Here is a 12,909-nt window from a genome sequence, read left to right on the forward strand (position 1 = left end):
GCATTTTGCACATATACATTTACAAGGAAAAAAAAAGTTCCAACTCATTGGAACAAAGACACAATCCTTCAACAAATGTTAAGTTATAAATATTGCACACAGATCTTTCGGCTTCTCCCATTAGGGGTCGCCACAGCGGATCATCCGCATGTTTGATAATTTCTATATTTACATCAAAAGATTTTATTAATGGATGCATGTATAGCTCTTTCAAAGTAAAAGTATGGGTACATAGAGCCTTTATGGCTTGTCACTAACTCTTGTTAGTGGCAATTATAGACTAAATTTGTTCTACACAATAGAATAAGAGAAAATAGTAAATGAATCAGGGGTTTATTGATCCTATTTAAAAATATGAGGATAGTATTAGTCACATTGTAGAGTACGAGTCTAAGGGGGTTTTACATACATTTTTGGAATTTTTGGAGAAAATGTATAAAGGGATGTATGAGGTCAAGTGGCCATATTTAGATTTTTTTTTGCATGCTGTTTGTGGTCCATAAGTTCCCCATTCGGGAACTCTAGAAGCATCGCAACGCTTTTGGAATGTCTTGTGTTGTCCACGATCTGAACCACGTGTGAAATCTGGAATTAGACAAGTCATGACATCATCAGTGAGTGACATCCCGACAACCAGGAGCTACAAAATAGCTGCGCGGTGGTAACGACATTAGTTTCTGCTTGTTCAGGTAAGCGCTTTTGTGTGTATCTTAAGCTCGTCAATAAGAGGCCAGAGCTGACTCTCTGACATATAAGTCTTTAGCTGATCTCTTGCCTTCCTTGTGTGGAGCTTCCACTGTACGTACATGGCAAACAGCCTTTTCTCTTTTCTCTTGGCCTCTTCATATTGATGCGCGAGCATCTTCTCTGTAGGATGGCGTGTGCGTTCAGAGCATCTTGGACCTTCAAGAGCATTATCATCCTTATTAAATTTGCCTTGGAGATCAGTTAGACATTGTTGTTTAACTTCATTTGTTTCCTTCAGACACGGTCGCTCTGATTAGTCTACCATTATGTGGGTTTCACCTTGTAATCTTCATGCTGATAACCAGCCATCTGCTCCTCCACCTCTATCTCATTTCCGGACTGTGACATTATTACTTAGAATTTTTAACTCTAATGGCGGAAGAAGACCCCCTTAACAGATATGGAAAAGCCCTGAATATGAACTGTATAAACCTAAAATATCAGAACATAAATTTAAACAGCTGACACATATGCATGTACATATAGACACTAGAATTATTGTAAATGTCAGTGTAAATACCACAATGAACAAGTTATCAACAATAATAAATCCAAATGAGGGAAATGTGAATGTTAAATCCTCAATAAACACTGTTAACTAAGTGGATAAATGCAAAATCCAAAAAACAAAAATCTATGTCCTTAATTAGACAAAGTCCATGTGGAAGCATGCAGGCATGGGCGCAAATATAATCACAGTTTATCTTGTTGCTCTTGTTGCTCGCCGTATTGTCGTACTATAGTAGATTAATACTCACGGTCTTGCATCAATGTCCGTAAGTGTGGCTGTACTTGACCATTGCACCGAATCTGTGAGACCGCTGTCCGAAATATAGGTCAGGCGCGAGGAAGCAGCTTGATGAGTCCACGCTGATGCCTTGGGACGGTGATGCAGCAGAAGCTGTAACTGGCGCTGTGAAGACCCTCCGTGGCCTGTTGTAGACAACAGTTATTGGAATCAATGCGGGTCAAGCTCTTACTGTAGCAAACCCCCAGCCAGACAATGGTAAAGCATACTGATGTTTCAAAAAGCCTTTATTTTGTGTTCAGCTGTCAGCCTTTTCTTTGGGAAACACAAAATCTACCTTTCCTTGATGAAAAACCTTTTCTTAGTGAAACACCGTAAGAGCTACAGAACAGATAAATAACAAATAATACAATCAGCTCTTACAAACATAAACACGAATAGCCATTTATAAGAAGCCCTTTTGTGATGTCACACAATGATGTTACAGATGTGTCATGTGACACTGACGTATCACATGACATAAATGATAACAACACATTAAAACACTTCTTCACAGTTAAATAGATTAACCCACATATTAATGCATATACACTTTAAACAAAACATAGTACCTTGTTCCCGTTCCAGCTAGGTGCTTAATTATCCCTTACTTTCCTTGAGAACTTTGTACGATTTCAGAGCATTTTAGCGACATGACTTTCCTTTTCCATATGTGCGTCACACTAACTAGTGGGGGCGGAGTTAAAGGACTATACCGTATGGGGGCGGAGTTAAAGGACTATACCGTATGGGGGCGGAGTTAAAGGACTATACCACATGGGGGCGGAAGAGACCAAACAAAATGGAGCTCAAAAGGATTACCTTATTTACTATTTTCTTAGAGTTAGTTACAGTCCTCACTTTTAATAAATGGGCCGTAGTGCATAAGTCCTGACGACTTACATCCAGGAGGGCGGTGTACACCTAGTTCCACGGTGCCCGTTCCTCCGCAGCACCACCGGGAGGCCAGGCCGTTAGCTCTGCCACAAGGTGTGTTTCAGAGCATGGCCAGCGGGTGTCTCCCTCTATTTCCACCCCAAAGATCACTGCGGTTCGGAGAGACCCGCCGCCATTTAGGAGGCTTCAACAGCTGCAGGGCAATGCTCCAGCTGCTCTGAGAGGATCGGAGGCCAGCCTCGAGATGCTGGTTCCCTTGAGGGACTTTCTGGCATACTGGGTAAGGCTGCCAGACGTGTCTCAGTGGGTCCTGCATACTATAGAGAGGGGCTACTCAATTCAATTTGGGTCCTCTCCTCCCCGGTTCGACGGGGTGTGTCCCACCGTGGTGGGACTTGAGCAGGCTCTGGTCCTGGAACAGGAGGTGCACGCTCTTCTGAGGAAAGGGGCCATTGAGGCGGTTCCCCCCCTCGGTCAGAGAGTCTTTGAACCACTCACTCATAAAGTCCAGGTTCAGGATGCTCACTCTCAAAGAGGTCCTGTCTCAGATCAAGTCAGAGGACTGGTTTGTCATGACAGATCTGAAGGATGTCTACTTCCACATAGCCATCATAGGAGGTTCCTGAGGTTTGCTTTCGGGGGCAAAGCTTACCAATACTGGGTCCTCCCGTTTGGTCTGGCACTCTCACCCCACAGTATGTCAGCAAACTTGATGGTGGTGGAGTTGGAAGTGGGCAAACAGTCGTATGTATACAGTGAGTACAGCAGGGGGCTCAGAACACAAGCCTGAGGAGCTCCAGTGCTGAGGGTAAGCGTGGATGAGGTGTGTTTTCCAACCTCGGTCTGTCAGAAGGTTAGCGATCCATTGACACAGCGGCCCAGGACCTCCAACTTAGAGGTGAGTGTGGAGGGAATTATTGTGTTAAATGCTGAAATGTGGTCCACAAACAGCATCTTTGTATAATTCCCTTTTCTGTTGTCCAGGTGGCTCATTGTAGTGTGGAGGAGATCCTCCATGGTGTCCTCAGTAGAACGGTTCTGTAGTGGGTCCAGTGTGTCTGGTAGTGATGCAGTGTTGAAGTCTCTGACCAGTCTCGCAAAGCACTTCATCACTACTTAGGTCAAAGCTACAGGGCGATAATCGTTGAGGCAGGCGGGCTGGGGTTTCTTTGGGACAGAAACATTGAAGCATGAGGAGACAACAGACTGTTCCAGTGAGAGGTTAAATATCTCAGTGAACACCTGTGCTAGCTGGTCAGCACAGGCTTTTAGAACCCAACCTGTGATGCCATCTGGTCCTGCTGCCTTCCTGGTATTCACTCTCTTGAATGCCTCCTCACGTCATGCTCCGAGATGGAGAACGTGTTTACTTCTCTTGCTCTCTCGGCGAGCATGCTGTTTGTGCCACAGCACTAGTTTGTGCTGCTAGCATAGATAGCTGTAGCATCAAAGTAAGTGTAAAAGATCTTTAGCTCGTCTGCCAGAGAAGCGTCCGCATTCCCCATTCTAGAAGATGGTGTTCTGTAATCCGTGATTGTTCTTACTCTGTGACTCTAGTTTCCTCTCGTAGCGCCGCTTTGCATCCTTCACTGCTCTGCGAACACTGTAAGGTGCAGCCTTGTACTCATCCATGTCCCCGGTGGCGAGCCCCGTGTTGTAGGCAGCGGAGCTCAGAGCGTCGCAGATGGTTTTATCCACCCACAGCTACTGGTTTGGAAACGTTCTGATGGTGTTTTTTTGCACCGTATCATCCACTAGTTTCCTCGATGAATCCCACAACCCCTTTCGTAAACATGTTGACGTCATCAGAGCTGCGCCTGAACATGTCCCAGTCTGCATCATCCAAAGCGTCCTGCAGAGCGGCCATCGATTTGTTAGTCCAGCACACGACCTCCCTCTGAACAGAGCTTCCTGTTTCAGCCTTTTTTGTAAACAGGCATTAAAAGAAGATGGCGGCAGTGTCCGGTTTATCGAATGGTGGACGTGGTTGTGCCTTGTAGCTGTTCTTAAATGGTGTGTAGCAGTGGTCCAGTGTCCTTTCGCCCCTGGTGGGGCAGGTGATGTGTTGCTGAAAGTTCGGTAGTGCACGCTTGAGGTTGGCAATGTTAAAATCTCCTACCACAATGAGCGCAGCGTCCAGATGCTGTGTCTGTGTCAGCTAGGAAGGTACTTGGCATAACATCTGGAAATAGAAAGGAAGACAAAGAGACTTGGTGGTGGAATGAGGTAGTGCAGGAAAGCATAAGGAGAAAGAGGTTGGCAAAACAGAATTGGGATCGACAGAGTGATGAGAAAAGTAGACAGGAGTACAAGGAGATGCGGCAGCAGGTAAAGAGGGATGTGGCAAAAGACAAAAAAAAGGCAAATGAGGAGCTGTATGAGAAGCTGAAGACAAGAAAGGAGAAATGGAATTGTATCAATTGGCCAGGCAGAGGGACCAAACTGGGAAGGATGTGCTGCAAGTTAGAGCAATAAATGATGAAGATGGAAATGTGTTGACTAGTGAGGAGAGTGTGTTGAGAAGGTGAAAGGAGTATTTTGAGCAGCTGATGAATGAGAAAAATAAGAGTGGGAGAGAGAGAGAGAGAGAGAGAGAGAGAGAGAGAGAGAGTTGGATGGTGTGTAGATGGTGAAGCAGGAAGTGGTAAGGATTAGTAAGGAGGAAGTGACAGTGACAGTGGCCGTGGAGTTATTAACCAGGTTGTTTGGATTTTGGAAGGAGAGGAATGGAGAAGGAGTGTGCTGGTACTGATCTTTAAGAATAAGTGAGATGTGCAGACCTGCAGTAACTACAGGGGAATAAAGTTGTTCAGTCACACCATAAAGTTATGGGAAAGAGTAGTGGACGTCAGGCTGAGAGACGAGGTGACCATCTTTGAGAACAGTATGGTTTCATGCCGAGGAAGAGCACCACAGACGCATTATTTGCTTTGAGAATGTTGATGGAGAAGTAACGAGAAGTTCAGAAGGAGTTGCATCGTGTCTTTGTGGAATTAGAGAAAGCGTACAACAGGGTGCTGAGAGAGGAGTTGTGGTATTGTATGAGGAAGTCAGATGTGTCAGAGTAGTGAGGGTGGTTCAGGACATGTATGAGGACATTGTGACAACAGTAAAGTGTGCAGTAGGAACAACAGACTGGTTTAAGGTGGAGGTTGGACTGCATCAAGGATGGGCTCTGAGCCCTTTCCTGTTTGCAGTGGCGATGAACAAGTTGACGGACGAGGTCAGACAGGAGTCTCCTGGATTATGTTTGCGGATGATGTGTTTTGTGGTGAGAGTAGAGAGCAGGTTAAGAAGAGCCTGGAGAGCTGGAGAGAAGGGGAATGAAAGTCAGTAGGAGTAAGACCGAGTACATGTGTGTGAATGAGAGGGAGGGCAGTGGAGTGGCGCGGTTGCAGGAAGAAGAGGTGGTGAAGGTGGAGAAATGATTTGTGATAGAAGGGTATCTGCAAGAGTGAAAGGGAACATTTGTAGGATTAGAAATTAGTTTATTAGAGGGACAGCACATGTAGGACGTTTTGGAGACAATGTGTGGGAGGCGAGATGGTTTGGACATATGCAGAGTAGGGACATGCGGTATATCGGTAGGAGAATGCTGAGGATGGAGCCACCAGGACGGAGGGAAAAAGGAAGACCAAGGAGGAAGTTTATGGATGTGATGAGGAAAGACATGCAGGTAGTTGGTTTGAAAGAGGCAGATGTAGAGGACAGGGGGGTATGGAGACGGATGATCTGCTGTGGCGACCGCTAATGGAAGCAGCCAAAAGAAGAAGAAAAAGAAGAAGAGACAGAAGAAGAAGTCTTAACCCTCAAATCATCTCAGCATCGGTTTATTGCATAAGTCATTGAATGCAAAATAGTTGAACCAGTTGTCAGAATCTGTCAAGGTTAAACTTCTATTACACTTTTGTTAACAAATGTGTCTTGAATTGATGAATTTTGCAGATGAATCTTGAATTTCACAATGTACTGGAGTGTATGGCATCAGATTGACCAATGAGCAACTAGTTATTTAAAAAAGGTCAAAGGTGAATATCACGAACCTTCAATTTGCGACAGAGGAAAAGACAGAATTACAATTTCTGATAATGGATGAACAACCAAGAAACAAACGGACACTATTACAGAACAGTAAATATGTAAATCCTGTCTGATCTCTTGCAATCAAAATAAATCAAATAAATAAATTTGAGTTGTTGAAATTCATAGATGCCATACAGAAGAAATTCTAATTTGTGCATTTTCAATCATTGTTATCATAGTAAAGTTTATATTAGGAAATATATGTGTGGCATCATACTGACAGAATGACTAAACTTTTTTGACAATCTTGTCTGTGAACAATGACAAAAGGACATTCTGATTGCAATGAGATGTTCATTTACACAAATACTTACTTTTGGGAGATGAACTCAGGATTTTGAGAAAAGTGCAGGCTTTTGCAAGAAATCCAGTGTGTTGTGCTGTTTGTACAAATTGCTTTGAGAATGCACTTACTGGTTTGCAAATATTAAAGATGATTCGAGAAATGCTCCAAAGCAACTAAAAAAAAACCTGTCATTGTAAACTCAATAATCAAGTGTAAGCACCATAAAAAGGCAACAGGTAAGTATACATTTCATCAATCAAAATGGAAGGCAATGTTGCAGTAAGAGAAAGAATGAGGATGAGAAGGGGAGGCCATGGAGGAAGAGGGGTAGAGAAAGGAAGGGTGAAGAGAGGGGAAGTGGCCTGGACCTGGAGGAGGACATGGACAGAGATTATCTTTTGACCGAACTGCTCTGGTTCAAAACTGGTTTCATTATCTTCCACAATTTTCACTCCAATACCTCCCACCATACTCTTCCCTTCTTATCCCCATTAAAGAGTTTTTTTCCGGCATGGAGGTGGGAGTTTTCGGATCTCCAGCCCCTATGTCATGAATCCCCTCATTCAAGCAATGAAGGTGGCCTGACCTAATTGATGCAGGGTCTGTGCATGGATAGATTCATCATCCAAGTATATTCTTCTCTTTCTGTCTTTCGAGAGAGGACATCACCTGTGATGTGGATGAAGTGCTATGGCCAGATCCAGCTAGGCTTAGGTATTTTTTTAGAATGTACTGATTTTGAAACCTTTGAATGTGCATGGATGAATTGAATGATTTTACAATGTGGAGAGAAATAAATATTTTCATCAATAAGCAGTACTGGTCTTGTGTTTACTGTTTGTTCAATATATTTATGTACATTACTCTAACAATATAAAAAAAATCAATCCCAGACTATATCATTAGAGAATTCAAAATTTTATGTGTTTAAGAGTAACAACAGCAGTGTGTAAATGAATCAAACAGAATGATATTGTATGAACCATGTGTGTTCCAAAAGGTGTAAAAACTCAGTGTTGTTAAAATATTGTAAAGCTTTGACAAAATGAGCCTTGTTTTTAAAATGGTCTTAATCAGTTGTAAAAAAAAATGTATATATCAAGGCAAATAGAATAGTACTCAGTCAGTGGTTAGGGATTGAAAGAGGGAAATGAGTGACAGGAAAACAAACCCTCACTTCTTAGTTGTTCCTACAGTATATTGCATAGAATGCAGTGGTTAACTTAAGATATGACAGCTGTTGAGGCATTGGGGCAATCAGTAGAAGGTTAAATTCAAAATCTTAAATTTTGTTGATCTTGGGGATGTTCCAGAGTAAGAGTAATGTATGATGACATGTACACTGGTAATAGTGTTGGAATCTAGACATCCACTGAGCCTAGAACAAGAACTAAGAAATTTAAGACACAATATTCTAAAGGGGGTTGGTAGCCACCCTTTCCAGATCAGTTTAAGGGCCCAGCTCAACATCTGGGCACAGTAAATCTTTGGGGAGGTCCCAATCATGGGTATTAGAGATGCTCAGAGACTCCTGAAGGGGGCATCTTCCACTTTTAACAAATAGGGCTGAACAAAAACTATGCTAGATGTTGATATAGAGGTAAGAATTGTACATGTATTCTGTATATAGGTTAGAGATGGGAGGCAAAAGATCTTGGTCCCATGATGAAATCTGTAAAAACATTTTGTGGGAGGCTACAGAAAGTCCTTAAATTTTTCAGTCTGAAGACAAGATGAATATTAAAGTTTTAAGTGGTACTCCATGGATGGCACTCCTAAGGAAGTAGTGCTAGTAGATGGTAACGATAGTTACATTCCTGACGGCGAAGGCAGATTGCAAAGCAGTGTACAGAAGTGCGACTGAACACTTTTCAGTCGCACTTCTGTACACTGCTTTGCAATCTGCCTTCGCCGTCAGGAATGTAACTATCGTTCGTGTATATAAGGTTAAGGGTGTGGGCTGCACACCGGTGATGTGGAGGGAGAACATACCTTTCACTGTCATCTCATAAAACTTCGTGCAATTCCGTAAATATGACCTCGCCCTCGTCTATGACATCATTCTCTGCTTCATCATCAGCTTGAAACATTCTGAACGCTTTCACAAAGTTCATGCTATTATCAGTGACCGTGGCAGTTTATCTGTTCACAAAGAGCAAATGAGCTGTGAATTTGCTCTCTATCTCCACTGCGATGGCATCGTACATGTGTCTCCCACGGAAAACTTTTATTCTGAGCAGTCATTAGATCTGCAGTGGTGGAAAGTCGGCAAAAGTTTTCTATATTTCTGTCTCCATTTCCACATTATACACACATTATACACACACATTATACACACACACACACACACACACACACACACACACATCTGTAGTGCTGTGCTTTGCATGCAGATGTTTTTTTTTTTTTGAAGTGGTATTTTTTGCAGTTGACAAGAGCTTTTCACCAACACATAATCTACACTTAACCATTATTCCTTTCTCCTTTTCCTCGACTATTTCAAAATAATAAGAATACTTCCATCGCAGTAATGTAATGCCCTGGTTTGCCATCTGTTCCCGCGGCTTGCACGTATGAGTGCGCAATTATACGTGACTACGTTCATTTTAATTCAGTATTTATTTTTTTATGCAAAATAATATTAAAAAAGTAACTCAGATATTAATATGTAAATTTATAAAGTAACGTGCTACTTTACTCGTTACTCCAGAAAAGTAATATTATTACGTAACGCACGTACTTGTAATGCGTTTCCCTCAACACTGACCGTTACATCGTTGAGCAGCTCCTTCAGTGACGGACTGTTACACCCTAAGTGTCTAAAGGAGCGTTATAGAAGGTCTTTTCTCCCTGCTGCTATTAGACTTTACAATCAAAGCTGCGCCCAGTAAAACCAGTCACCAAAATACAACACTGTTATTACTTTTTAGCTGTGCAAGAACATTACCTGTGTGCAATATTACATGCAACATGTGCAATATTACCTGCAATATGTGCAATAATTACCTGTGCAAAAATATACATGTGCGATTTTAACTGCAATATGTACAATACCACCTGTGTGAAATACTACCTGCAATGCGATTTTTTTTCTTCTCTTATAGTATTTATACATTGTACTGTGTATATACTGTATATTATAGTGTGTATATTCTTTATATATATTTGCATTTATTTTTATTTCTTTCCTTTGCTGCTGTAACATGGAAATAACAAGGAAATTTCCCCACTGTGGGACGAATAAAGGTATATCTTTTCTTATCTTATCTTAATAAGAGATTGGTGATCACTCCGAAGCTTGCTTCTATTTGTTACTTATAATTGTAAGTTTATTCCTAATGAGCAATCCAGTGTTGACAATAGCAAGGAAAAATTCCCTGAGATAGTATTAGAAGAAACCTTGAGAGGAACCAGACTGAAAGGTAAGCCATCCTCATTTGGGTGGAATGAAATGTCCATTCATTGTAGTTCCACAAGAGCTGCAGTTTTAGAGATGCTCTAAACCAGTCATCTAGCCATCACAATGTGGCCCTTGTCAAACTTGCTCAAATCCTTAAAAAAAGCCCAATTTTACTGATTCTAACACATCAGCATTGAGGACAAATTTAGGTGCTGTCTAATAAATATAACCCACTAACAGGTGCCATGATGAAGAGATAATCAGTGTGAATCAGATAATCACTTCACTGATCATAATGTTATAATGTCAATGTTATGCCTGGTCATTGTTTATACAAGTATATACCTATTATTATGAATTATGTAAAACACCTATTCATATCTGGTAAGTCCTTGGACAGTAGAATTCTTTGGGCAAACTCAGTTAATGCCAATGACAGCTCCAGTGTATTTTAAAACTAAAAACAGATGTATTGCCCATTTTGTTTATTTGCGCAAACTCTAATTGACCCGATATTGAGAGATGTATTTTTTATATTCAAGTTGCTAATATTGTGTTCCCATGATCGAATGTGTGAAGATATAAGAAAACAGGTACTTATGTCTAAACCTAGGGTTAATGTGTTTTGGGTGAAGCAGTTGGGAAGTGATGTACAGAGAAATGTAGCTAAGTGGGCTGAGTATGAGGAAGAAACCTTGAGAGAATCCAGACTCAAAAGGCAGCCCATTCTCATTTGGGTGGCACTGAAATCAAATTAAATCAAATTTTATTTGACACATACACATACATACAGAGTCTGACATGCAGTGAAATGCTTTTCATAACTGTCCGGCATGAGGGAATAGGATGGGGAGAAACCGAGAAAAAGAAGGCAGATAAATAAAGAGTATATAAAATATAAAACATATAAAGATATATATGACAAAAGAGTGTATATACAAGGTATGCTTATGACAGTAAACAGTAAAACAGTAAAAATAGTAAAAATGTCTATTCATTTAATAATGTCTCTAATGTTCATTCAATAGTAATAATGAATGTCCATTCATTATCGTTCTATCATTTTTGAGGTGTGCTGTTCAGTGATAGGCGCTTAAATGCAAAGACCGTTCATGCAACCTGTGGTCCTGAGCCATTGCAGCAGACTGTGGATATTAATTACAATTCAAATATTAATTACAGCTTGTGAACACGGAGCTGCTTGAAAATCAAAATGATGCCATTTAGTAGAAATTAGAAGATTGGAGTGAAATTAAAGGGGTCCTGAACTTCAGTGACATCCAGTGTTGGGCAGTAACGTGTTACTGTAACGAAGTTACTTTTAACAGTAACTAATACTGTAACACGTTTAAATAAAGTAACTCCATTACCGTTACTGTATGGTGCGTTACCCGTTACTTTTTTAAATGAATTAATTTCGGCTGAAGTGTAGCCTACAGTCTAACCTGTTTACAGCAGAGACGCATTGTAGGATTGGTGGATGAACCAATGTAAACACGATGAAGACGCACTGTGGGTGTGTCTCCGTTTATGCAGTAATGGCGAGTCGAGGCGAGAGCAAGACGAGTTTCTCAAAGTGGAAATATGCTTCTTATTTCTCTTTAGTTGAGCATAAAGACAAAAACTTTTTAGTCAAATATAACCTGTCTTACTGGTTCGAAGGTCGTATCTACTGCGATAGCAGCACCTCCAGAAACTCCATGCCTCGATGAAGCTGGAAGCTAACCCGGTGTTCTGTTCTACATTGTTGATAGTTTTCATACTTCAGCTGTGAAAGGAACATTTTTAAGAGCTCAACACAACAGCAGAAGCCACTTTAGTTTTTGATTGTGAATATATTATTCAGCTTGTTTTGTTATTTATTTCAGAAATCCTTGTGATATATTCAGTGTGTGCTGGTCTGACTTTAATAAAATAGTGTTTAAAAATTACTTTGTGTTTAAGTCAGTTTTGTGTTTGTATAGATCATAATGTATTAAAGGGCATTAATGGGAACATTAAACAACGTTCTTTAAAAAAGTAACTAAAAAGTTACTTTTAACAGTAACGCATTAATTTTGGTGTAAGTAATCAACAAAGAAATTAAGTTACTTTTTGAATGAAGTAACGAGTAACTGTAACTAGTTACTATTTTTTAGTACTAGCACAACACTGGTGATATCTATGATGGGCAGCAGCTTTGTTTGCTTTGTTTGTTTCCTGAGCCACACTGTGCTCTAGCCTCTGTGTCAGAAATGAGGAGCAGAAGAACATATCAGACAACAGTTAAAAGAGCTGGGGATGTTGTAGTTCAATCAACTGAGTACATCAGTGCCTTGACTGATTGATTTGGGCTATGTCAGAAGATAAATAAATGGATAATGACTCACAATATTGAAGGTGTAAAGGGACATTTGCTATTGCTCTTCGGCTTTTTGGACTCTGGACTGTGACTACTGGATTTATTTATTTATTTATTTTATTTTATTATATTATTTTATTATTATTTTTAGCTCTTGAATGCACAATTTTTGCAGTAAGCATGGATTTAAAATTTTACTTTGGATTTTTGCTGGGACAGATTTTAGTTTTTCTTATATTAAGTTTTAATGGAAATTCTGCCAGCTATTATTGTCAAAATAGCTGGCAACAAAAGTGAGTACACCCTAACTGAATATGTCAAAACTGTGAATATGTGTCCAAAGTGTGAATATTTTGTGAGCACCCTCG

General features: G+C 40.6%; 1 long non-coding RNA gene across 1 annotated transcript; it reads right to left on the reverse strand.

Moving 5' to 3' along the window:
• Window positions 1-332: 332 nt before the first annotated feature.
• Window positions 333-1,869, reverse strand: LOC124380579. The gene is made up of 3 exons (XR_006924700.1): window positions 1,833-1,869; window positions 1,506-1,680; window positions 333-585 (listed from the first exon to the last, which is right to left on the reverse strand). It is a non-coding gene; the product is annotated as an uncharacterized LOC124380579 (long non-coding RNA).
• Window positions 1,870-12,909: the final 11,040 nt, after the last annotated feature.

This window comes from Silurus meridionalis, chromosome 27 (assembly GCF_014805685.1).
Source record: "Silurus meridionalis isolate SWU-2019-XX chromosome 27, ASM1480568v1, whole genome shotgun sequence".
Classification (NCBI taxonomy): domain Eukaryota; kingdom Metazoa; phylum Chordata; class Actinopteri; order Siluriformes; family Siluridae; genus Silurus; species Silurus meridionalis.